Genomic DNA, 12096 nt, shown 5'->3' with positions numbered 1-12096 from the left:
CAATCAATGACTAATTGAACACCAATTTTGAAAGCTTCAACGAGAAAAATAAGAACCTAACCAGAAAAACAACCTACTATTGACAGCAAGGACAATATCCTTTTGTGAAAGGTTCATTCTTTATATTATATATTCTTTTAAAACAATGGTACATTACAAAAATAGTTTTCTGAATTCAAGCTGTTCCACGTTTTCTATGAACCTTCCAGTGTAGAACTTAAATGTAACTTCTCATATATTCTCTTAAAAAAAGGTAAGCAAAACCCATGTCAGTGTACTGAGAAACTAAGGGGCAGATTCTTTAATCAAGGCACAAACAATAGAAAGAAGCTTTTAACATCCAATGCAATGACATTAGAAAGAGGATAAATTAATATCACCAATAAATCAAAATTAGTATTAAAGAATTGTTACCTTCTCCAGTGCATGATATGTAGACTTCAGTCAAATTTCCAATACCTGAAAGTAGAATTTCATATGGGAAGTCAGTTATACTGGTATTTTAAGTCATTAAATTAATTCTTATCCACGTGAGCTTATTTCACAGAGAAAGAGGCTGCCTTTAATTACTTGTAGTTTGTTATTTTCAAAGCACACAAGATAAAAGTAGTAAACCAGTCAGAATACTTTACAGGATTTTTCCACCACTTGATTCCTGGTTTCCCCCTCCTCTACTGAGGTCTCCCTCCCTAAGAGTCCCCAGCCATAGCACACTGTTCACCAGTCCACCACGTTCTGCAGACCCCAAACATTACACTGGAGTTCAGCCACTTCACCTGGCACCCACTGAACCTTATTGTTTTCAACTCTAACTTCACTAAGGGCTGAAACACTTTCAGTTGCTAAAGCCTCTGATGGTGAATCCCCATCTTCCTCCACTGCTCAAATGCTCTTGATCTCCCACAGCTGACATAAATTCTCAGCTTTCCCCCATCACTTCTAACTCATTGCAACTCCGAGGTGGCAACAAGCCAACCTAAATGCCAAAAAAAGGGGGCTGCAGCACAGCCATTTCCCAAGGAGTTCCACTACAAACATTAGATCACCCAAACTACTCAGTAATCAAATTTTGAAAAGTAGAAAAACAGTAATAAATCTGTTCAACATGTAGTTTCAATCATATAGCTTCACATGTTCAGCAGCTGGCTATTGGACACACAAAATACCTATGGTAGTTGCAGAAGATATGTTCATGAAACTAGAATTAGGTAAGCACCATAATGTAGCAAACACACTAAGAAATAGAAGCACTTTTTGTACTATCAACACATAGAGGCACAAAAAGTGTCTGACATTTTGGCTTAAAGATAGCAAACAGATAACCAATGCTTAACTAAAAGATTGTAGGTTGTATTATAACTCAAGAGGAAGAAGTCACAACCACCAAACCCCTCTGTTTCTGTTCAAGTGTGTAATACAGTGGCGAGTCCCTCAGAATACAAAAGGGTTCTACATCACATGCTCTTACCAGTTTTATTGTGGGAGATTGCATGCTAAGGAATTACATTACTGGCAGTCTACAAGCATATTATGGCTTCATTTAACAAATATGTACCACTCACAAGCAATCAGCAACTTTTAGCAAGGACTTGGTACAACATTTCTCAGCCTGCACTTCATAGTTACATTCACAAAGTGAAAGGAGTCCCAGCCTGGCTCATCTGTAGCTGTGCACAGCCCTACTCGTCACCCAGATTTGCTGGAGGGAAGAGCTCCCTTCCAGCTCAAGAGACCTGATGGGCAACAGGTGGGATCCAGCACCAACACTGAGTATGGGCAAGCTCGCTGGGAGAGGAACAGGCTTCACGGAAGGCAGAGCCAGATGGAGCCCCACTGAAGTGAGCACAGCGCTGGGTAGAGCGGATAAATATTTGACATTCGGAGCTACGCTAATTAGACATCAAGAAGAAATGAAGGGTTTCATACCAATCAAAATATTACTCTATTTACTGTAACTGTTCAACTTATTTCAGTCATAGAAAGTTTAGGAGAACAACTTGCACAAGTTAAGAAATGCTCCAACACCAACACTGCTACATATTTTTAGATACCTACAAATCCATCCCTTGCTACTGAAAAAGAAGAAAAAAACCTCCAGTTCTTTACTTTGCAAATTCTGATATTCTCTATGCTTTCCTATCCATCTCTAAAGTATCCCTGAAATTGTGTGGGCATATAGGGCAGAAAGCCAAGGCAGGAGAGAGGTTTCTTACAAAACACCTGTCACACAACCTTCAGAAGTGCATTTGGTTCAGGTTTTTGTGTTGTGGCTTTTTTTTTTAATTCCTGTCATGCATGTGTGCATAATTGAGCTAGGGTGGGTTTTTTTGGTACTCATGTGGGAGACTCTGGATCGAATCTTCATTTTTCTCTTCCCCCACAATCCCAGCAAATGCACTTGCTACTAAGCCTATTAACTGTTTTCTTCTGTTGGAGCTGCTCACATCAGTTAAACATTCACTCAAGACATCTGATCTTCCATATGCCCAATGAGTGCTTTGGCTAGTGAATAATTGCGGGGTAGAAGGAAAGGTGACTAGTTAAAAACCCTCTACATTACAATTTATGTCTGCTTAAAAGCTCAAAACAGCAGCAATGCACCTACACAAATCCTTCAGAAATTTCAGCTTCCAACAACAGAAACACTTCAGTGGACAATTTCTTAAAACACTTTGCATTGGCAGAGAGATATTGACTTAAACCAGGGAATAGGCAAATTCAGAATGTTTTACTTTCAGTACAGTATTTCATCCCACAGTAACTGCAAAAGGCTGAACATTGCTCTTCACAAATCATGTGTTTGAGGTGGTGATTAAAGTAATTGTATGTTATCCTCACAAGCAGCACTGAACCTGGACTTCCAGGCTTGAAAACTTAAAGCATTTAAATTACCTTATCCCCAAACATACAGCAGTGCCCAAGTAATTTTGCTAAATAATAAAAAAACTCCCATAGCCTGGAGGGTTTGGCCATAGCTTCCAATCAATTCAAACACACACCTTCATCCCAAGTGAAGAACAGACTGGAGCAGGTATGGAGGGAAGCAAACAGTGCTCTCTCCCCTAGGTGACACTATGGAAGACAGCACTCTAAAAACTGAATTTAGCAGCTTCAGTATTTTCTGCATCCCTTGTCAACAGAAGGCTTTGAAAAAAAACTTCAGAACAGAGATATGAGGTTGTCTCCAAAGGAAAAGGCAACAACACTCTTTTAATGTGACTCCCCAGTTGCCACTCCGGTTGTTCTTAAAGCTGTAACTTCCAAGAAACCTGAAAAGAAAATTCAGTTTAGCCCAATCCTCATTTCATGTAAAGGAACAGCACATACTTCAAGGAAAAAAAAAAATCATTTAAAGATAGAAAATAAAAATAGAGAGGCTCCACATCATTTCATAGAACTACTGTATAATTACACTAAAATTTCTAGTTTTCAGGTGGAGGCAGTTCATTGGGAGCTGGCAACAGGGAGCACTGATGAGAGGCTGAAGAACTGCTGATCTCCCGACTGCTGCCAGCAGAAATCCATACATTGCACTCCAAGTTTATATTGACACACTGATGCAGACTGAGCTGAAAGAAGCAATCCCACAGAAAGCTGAGGTGCAATTCCCACCTGGAAGTTTATTAGCATAATATGCAAATACTGACATTCCTAATGCATCTTTCCTCAGAGTACTTCTACGAGATAAGACTGCAGAGTAAGGGTGATGGTATTTCTCTATGGAAGGAAATCAAGCCTGGTCGATGTCAGGAACATTACTGATGCATCAGGCTCTGAATCCCCAAACCAAAATTTTCCCTCAGTCATTTAAAACATGCAACAATTCATTTCTTCATGTTCTTTCTTCTTTTTAGTGTCTCTGGTTCTCTTCTGGGCTTAGGTTTATCAAATTAGCCTACTCTAGCACTGTTTTGTATTGCCTGACAAACCATAAACTACTCGTCCTATGTTCCAAATTCACTATTTTTAAGCAAGCTTAAATAAGGATATGAGACTTTGCATCTCTCTACTTCTCTCCAGACTCAAATTAGGCACTTCAGAAGCCCCCAGACTGCAGATTTGTCTTTATCTGAAACCCCCTATGTACTGTTTAAGAGCTTTCCCTGCTTCTGTTTCCTGATACAAACTTGAAATCCTTCCAACCTTTCACTTTCTATAAACACAATATTCACCTTACCTTAATGTTAAGAAATGCAAGAACCACATGTCTGCCTGCATATGGGTTTATTAACCCAAGTTATTAAGTAATCAAGTGCATCTGAACCTGCTCTTGCTTATTTTCTTTTCCAGCAGTCTTACCAACCTTCACGAAGAAAGATGTTCCCTGCAACTGCTCCTACTGCTGTCCCTACTCCTGCTCCAAGGAAGGCATTTCTCCAAACAAAGCCCATACCCACCCACCTTCGCCCCTTCTCAAAAACAAAGCCAGAGGACACTAACTCCAAAGCATCACCCAGTTCTACTACCCATATCAACAGATAAACAGCAAGCGGTCCAGAAAAGGTGGTATCAAGCATCAGCTGTGTCATTTCCCTGCCAAGGCACACGTCTTGCACAACAGGAACCCACACTTTATTCAGCATCATCTACCAGCTGCAGCTGAGACATGGCACAGCCCTTCCTCAGTAACATCTGAATCCCTGGCTTGCCTCCTGTTCATGAATTCAAACATTGTTATTAACACAATAGATTGATTAAGGGAGCTAAACAGAAAAGACACAGTTTTCTGAAGCTGAAATATAAATCCAGTAAGCATTTGTCACAGAAGCATTTCCTGCGCATTTAAACATTGTTTAGTGAGTCAGCCAAAAGCGTTTTGCAAGCGTAATCTATCTCATGGAAGAAAAATTCAAAAAGCCTAATCACCACCATAGCTCTCCCAGGGTTTGACAGGTTTAGCTTCAAAGTAAAATGATGTCAAAATAGAGATCCCATGTGGTTTATTATAACAAAAAAATCCTGAAAATTAAATATTTCTAAGTGTTATCTTGAGGTAGGAAAATACCCCGGTCTCGTCAAGTAGGGATGAGTATTACATATTAATATTGGATTTTTAGACTTTACAATGTCATTTGTTTGATGTCATTTGCTTCACAAACAAAAAGAACATTGACCTGCATGACTGCATATTGATAATAAAACAATCTTTAGAAACCAGAATTCTTTGGAGAGATTGTCAAAGAAATCTCAAAGTGATTCACCAGCTGGTTCATAAATTGAACTTGTAAGCTACATCATAACCTTTAAAATTGTCTTCTATTACTTAAAATGCTCCATCAGAATATGCTCAGAACAACTGCTTACTGACTTACAGAGAAGAGTCACCTGTTTGAAAGAGATGTTCTTTCAAAGCTATTTTCCCATAGAGATAGAGGTGAAGAGCCCATGTATCAGTAAAAAGCCCAGAATAACTACAGGAGACTGCATTCCGAGAGAATGATGTGTTCATCACCTTTCTACTTTAAATGCAAAGTAATGAAATGCATTAAAATTGTTTTACGTTGTCTGTGAGCGATACTCTAGTCCCTCCAAACTGCTGATTAAGAGATCTTTTGCTCATTTGCATATAGTGCATCAACCCAGCCACTTACCAAAGGTTATTTTAACTGAACACATCAGGCTTTGATGACACAAAGGGAAAACTCACTTCAGATACAGTCAGGGTTTTTGCGTGTGTTTCTTCATTACCAAGATATAACAACATCTTTGCAGTCCACTACAGCTTGCTTTCCAAGCAACAGAAGGAGATGGGTTGTACCAGCTCCTCACTAAAAAACCAAACACATTTTATTTAACATCACTGTAAACTGCAGGTTTATAATCTTCTTAATTTTTACTGAGATGTCAAGAGCCCATGTAGTAACTCTAATGATGTACGAGACCCAAGTTTAAATTCTTCTCCCCAGGGAACAGCAGTTGCATGAGCTCTCCAAACCATCACCAGCCCATGGCCCACTCTGCCTGCTGGTGACTCTGAGAAGAGTCCACCACAGCTTTACAAAAGTGTCTTTCTGCACTTTCTTTTCAAGCTTATACTTGGCCCAAAGCCTGAAGGACACGGCGCAAAGGATATTGTTCAATGTCACATCTGAGTGATTCTTTGCATGAAAGAGCAAGCAGAAGTTAACAGGCTATACCTACCAGGGAAGGGAGGGGACCATTAGTTCCCCTTCATTTCTTGTTCCTATCACTCTGTTATATTAAATCTTTTCTTACTGGGATTGAAGTGCCAGAAGCAAAAATTATAACTGATCAGAAATATCTCTAATCACTTGTATCCAATTACAAAATACCAAACAAGAAAGGTCATCGATTAAAGAAAAAAACAGGTGCTGAGTAATTAATGTCTACACAACTTGTAATAATCAGCAACCTTGATGTTTAATTTTGTATGTTTTGCCATCCAGTTTTTATTTGAGGCGACAATTTAGTGCTTATTTGCAAGCTAAGGTATGTATTCACATAGTCCCCTGATTGCTGTAAATGAAGGCCTTAAATATTTACTGCTAGTAAGACATTTTAAACTTTTAGCAAGATTATCTTCTAATACTCAGCAGTGTGAGATTTTTATGACCTTATGTGTTGAGGAATAATCTTCTGCAACACGATAAAATGGATCTACGCCCACAGTCTATCCCTGCTAGAGCTACAGTTCCATCACCATTAAATTGTTTGTTTTTCTTCTTTTTAATTTGTTCCTTGTCCTTGCAAGCCAGAAGACATTTCAGATCGCCCACATACTCCCTCAACACCATGTTCTCCAAAAAACAAGGTCTTTTGCTTTCTAAGTTGGTTACGTATAGAAATTGCTAAGTTACGTAACTAGGTCACACAGTGCACAGATACATGAAGTCTTGCAGAAGGGTTTTGAATTTAAACATGTCCACACCAACTACAAAACATACGCCTCCCTTTGCTTACCCCCATTCTTTTATATAAAAAAAGCAACAGTATGAGTAAGACAGTTGATTTTCTATTGCTGTACTCATCCAACATGGAACAAGGTTAGATGAACAGAAGACATGACAGTGACACTACAAAAAGGTGTTCATATCAAGCCTGCAACACTGGATGAGAAAGTGCCCGTGGACTTTTCAGGTTGCTACCACAAACATGTGGTGTGGGGTGTTTGGTGTAGGAAACACACAGCCAAGGTGAGCCTGCTCATTGCAGGGTACCTCAACACAACTAGTAGTAGTTTTCTGGTTTTTGTTTTGGTTTGTTTTTTTTTTAATTATTTTTAAATCCTTTGGTCTCTGAAGTCTCATGGAACAAAGGGGTGGACTTGAAGTTCCAACAGCCCATGCACTGCTTTATATCCATTTATTAATGCTCTGAAAATCAGCAGATGCATATTAACATGCTGCTCCTTCTCTTGGAGGCTCACTAGCAGCCCAGGATGAAGCCAGGAGAGCAAACGTCTTACTTGAAAAGCAGCATTCACTGGAAAGGCAGTGGATATCCAAGGAAATGCCTCTACTTTTACTGCCCAGAGAAAAACCTCTTGCTTTAAAAATGCTGAATTGTAACTAAACAGAACTGTTGCGTAATCAATCTTTACGACAATCAATTTAGCAAGTCCTGGATGCCACCAGGGAAAGCCAGCAGCAATACCCACAAAAGCCACCTTGACCTTAACAGCCAGCTAAAAAGGTGTTTATATACAATATTTGAAAAATAAGAAACTGATACATGAACTGCCAATAGTTTGCAGTCAATATTCAGCACAGAACTATCCAAATTTTATTTGATTTTTTTACCTAATTCAGTCTGCTCTAAGCAGCACACAGGAAGAAAAGCAAGTGTAATAAAACTGTACACAGCAACAGCAGAAGTCTCACAAAAACTTCCCAAGTGCAGAAGAATGTCATTAGCGACTGGGGTACAATAAATCTCACATCCCAGGAAACAGCACTCTGGATTTCTTGTTCGGGGCAATTCCATCATGAATCAAAAACCTATGTTATGAAATTACATCTCAGAGGTTTCTTCCGAAGGATTCATAAAATACATTAGACTAATGAAGAACTGGTAACAAAAAGCACTCTTAGTTTTTCCAAGTTCCTTTAACTTACCAGTTTATAGATTAAGCTAATCGATACATCCAAAAATCTCAGCATTTAGTAGCAGCAGACAGCAAATGAACACAAGCTAAAAACCTAAAAGCAGGAACAAAACCAGAAAAGGTGGTGAAAGTAACAAAGCAAAAACCTGATATCCAAATAAACCAAAGGAGTGTGCCACACAAGTGGCAAAGATGAGACTGTCCACCATTCCTGACAACTGAAAGCTGTTCACGAAGAACAGAGTCCAGAAAATCCATTTATTTTGTTTAGTGCCATCTACTTAATGCACAAGTACAAACAAAACTAGGCAATTCCTGAACAGTAAAACTGAAATACTTTGAAGCAAGAGATTTAAATGAAGGCCACATACATGTATCACCCACAGCCAGTACACACTCTAAATACTAACTGTAAAATCAGAGAAGCTTAATGTACAGTAGCAAATTGCTTCCTTCAGATTTCAATTAATTTTGTACCCTGTTTTCCTAAATCTGCACAGAAACACTAACAGACCATAAATATTTCTCCTCCAGGAGGCATGCTACCTCTTCCTCCTCCCCTTTAACTTCCCAATTCCGCAGCAACACCCTGCAAAAGAACTAGGAAATATTTTATCAATTTATTCTCTCAGAATCACTAGGTTATGACTAGGGAAAGAAAAAAAAAATAAAATCCGTTGCAATGTAATCTATCCACATTCAGAAGCACAGAAAGCTATTAGTCTGCGTCCTAGTGATACCAAGCCCTTTTCATACAAACAGTAGAACAAGCTAAGCTACCCAGCCTTGACATCTGTCAAAACAGAACAGGTCTCAAGTAGTAATTTATATGGGTAGCTTTTTTCCTTCTCTCCTTCCAGTAGTTCAATTATTGCAGCAGCATCATGAATAAGTGGTATTATTTTCAGGGAAATTTAGAGAAACAGAAAAGGAAATATAATAAGCATAGGATTTGCCAAAATCCCTTCCTCTTTTTTTTTTTTTAAATATATGTATAAATTACTCTTCTTCTCTTCATTGTATTCTACAGCTGCAAACATATCAGTTAAACAATTTTCCCCCATTTCAGATTCATCAATTTTGCCATGATGTCCTCTCCATTATTAAGTCCTATTCATCTTAACCACGCAATTAGTTTGACTACGTTAATAGATGTACAGGATGCAGGAAAAAAAACAACCATGCAGCTCTTGGTCCTTGTATCTATACCCTGAGTAATCTAAAAGAATTAATGAATTTAGCTGTAAAAATCAGTAAGTCAGCACTAGGTTGTGTCACTGTTGACCTAGTAGAGCACAGTCGTGCCTTCAGGCTGTTTTTACATGCTGATAATTGGTGTTATCATAAGAAGCAGGCCAGGTTTGTTTACACAGTCAGTGGTCCCCATAGCATCAGCCAGGCACAACATTACCTTCCATGGGTGCTAAAGCCAGTGCAGATGCAAAGAAGGCTAAAAAGTTCTTCAATCATTTTGGTAGCTACTGTTTTAAACAACAGTGAATATAAAGCCCAGTATTTTTCAATTCTTAGCTGCTCAGTTCTATTCTGTTGTTAGTAAGAGGTACTCATGCCTCGATCCTTTGGCACCTGACACTAAAACTCAAGTGTGAAGTCTGCAGAAGGGTTTTGAAGTTAAACATGTCCACAACAACCAGAAAATATACACCTCATAGTTGAGTAAAAAGAGCACATTAACAGTGACATGCCTTCCAAAGGCTAATATTCCCAGCAGCTTCATTTTGATGAGGTGACAGTCTCTTAAGCTGATGCAGCCCACAGGGTAAAGGATGGAGATCAAAGGAAAGGAGTAGGGCTGGAAGCTACAGAGGGATCTGCTCAAGGATCACCAATAACCCCCTAAGAGCAGGCAAAATCCTCTTCAAGAAGGTCAAAACTGGAACTTGGCAACCATGAATCCCACAAACCAGGACAAAAGACTGCCAACCACGCTGTATTTTCAGCTGCATAGGCAGAACACCTAGAGGAGCAAACCTGATCCTGAGCACAGCAAAACATCGCTAGATCACATTTTGATCCCACTGATATTCAGGGGATCTGAGCTGGCTGCAGGAGAGTTACATTACAGTGCTGTCGATAAGGGCAAAACATCCAGGACCTCCAACAGAGGAAACCTGGTTCTAAATCGAAACAGCCAAACTTCAGAAATCCTTATGATTTTGGGAGGGGAGGCAATACAAAGGTGCAACTTCTTTCTCACAAAGAAATAGGAGGAAACTTTGACCCCCTGAATGGAACTACCACTGCAGTATGGCTGGTGTTAACAGCAAGTGCCAACGTTCACATGTGGCCAAGACACCAAGATGGATGAGCAGACTTCAAGAGAGACAAAAACCAGAAGTTTTGGGTGGTTATTTTCTAAACCTGCACATAGATTTTGCATTTCATCAACACGTAGCTTGAAATCTTTTAAATTACAGGTGCCTTTTCCCAGCTTGCACCCTGCAGCCCAGTGCAGCAGCAGTGCAGGAGGCAGCAACAGCATCCTGGGCTCCTGGATGCCACCCAGCCAGCCCAGCTCCTGGCAGCATACACTTGGGAAGCCTGAGCAGTTTGGAGGAGGATTTGATCCCCTCCCAGCAGCTCCACTTCCTTAACTGCAGCCTCCACGGCAAAATAGGCAGTTGGTTAATTACATTGTTCCGCCAAACATTTATTATTAGTAAAACAGATTTGTTGTGGCTGCTGGGCCACAATTGGTGATGTGAAAATATGTTCTGAAAGCCAGAAGGAGAGTACCAACTTTCCCATAATATGGAAAAATCTGAAAATAAGAAAAGGTGTTCACAGTATCTAAAATAAAACGTTATGTTCAAGGTATACACAGAAACGATAACATTATCGACATATGCATTTAAGTAAACATGCTTCTTCATTAAAATAGGGGCTCTGTAAGACTGTATAAATATACTTCATTTCATCTCACAGAGAAGTTATAAATATATTGTGTATATCTTTTTATATATATCCCACATGAAACACACTGAGAAATTTAGCTCTATCAAGTCAAGCACTCATGCATTTGAAACTTTTAGAAATTAACACTTTAATAAAACTGAAGTTTTGTTCCTTTGTGCATCCATTACAGTTATCCTTTATATAATTTATTTAATTAAAGCCTTGGGTCAAGTGCAGCTTAGAGCTAAAGAAGGAAGTAACAAAACAGTTTTGCTACATCTACAAATCAGACTGGCTTTCTGTCTGGAGTCTCTATTATTACTGTAAAAAAGTTGGCTAGCAAGCATCTGAAAGAAAGAAAGGTAGCTTCAAATTTTTCTACAAATGTCTGAAGTATGGACCAAATGTCTGAAGTATGGACTTTTTATAGAAGTTTTGATTTCATCAAGGATATTTTTTTTTCCTGAAAAAATAAGTTTGTTATAGCTTTTCCTTTTTTTTTTTTTTTTTTTAAAAAAAAAAGGGCTTAAGTATTCAGGAAGTAAGCCCATTTTTCTAGGTTATGGTTTTCTAGCCAGTTCAACTAAAAATGTACTTAATTTAAAATTCACATCCATGTCAAAATCAATCCTATCTTTACTTGTAATTCTGCTTGAATCTACTGCTCAAAGGTGGCATGTAACATTAGGGATCTTGCTACAATCCAGCTGGAATCAAGTACAGCCAACACATTTCCCCTCCCTGCTCCTCTTGAAAGAGTTAAATTTAGTATCTCCATCTTCAAAGTCATTATTCTATCGATACACTGAATAATTTAGTAGGCAGCTGTTTGACTTGACATTTTTATACAGGTCATAAACTCACTAATACACTGAAACCTATGCCTTAACTAGTATTTCCATGGGGTAAGGCTGCTCAGGGACTAAGCCACATATATGCTGCTTGCAATTATACACCACGGGACCGCCCGAGTTTCACGTGGCTTTCTAGCTATTTTATGCATGTTTTGATAAGCAAACCCAATTCCCCCTCTACAGAAGTCAAACACTGCTATTTACACATTTGTATATGAACACCGACAACATGAACTTTATATATCTGTACAACACTAAGGA

The 12096-nt window shown here is 38.9% G+C and overlaps 1 protein-coding gene across 2 annotated transcripts in view; it reads right to left on the bottom strand.

The window, feature by feature from the left end:
• The window catches only part of LOC141964007 (contactin-4), a 340757-nt gene that overhangs the window by 300676 nt on the left and 27985 nt on the right, over positions 1-12096 (bottom strand). For both annotated transcript variants that reach the window (XM_074913777.1, XM_074913772.1), the window contains exon 2: positions 415-459. The gene's annotated coding sequence lies outside the window, so the exon portion shown is untranslated. The remainder of the gene's footprint in view (positions 1-414; positions 460-12096) is intronic.

The sequence above is a fragment of the Athene noctua genome, chromosome 10 (assembly GCF_965140245.1).
Source record: "Athene noctua chromosome 10, bAthNoc1.hap1.1, whole genome shotgun sequence".
Classification (NCBI taxonomy): domain Eukaryota; kingdom Metazoa; phylum Chordata; class Aves; order Strigiformes; family Strigidae; genus Athene; species Athene noctua.
Note: the sequence above shows the minus strand (reverse complement) of the source record. Positions and strands in the feature narration are given on the sequence as shown.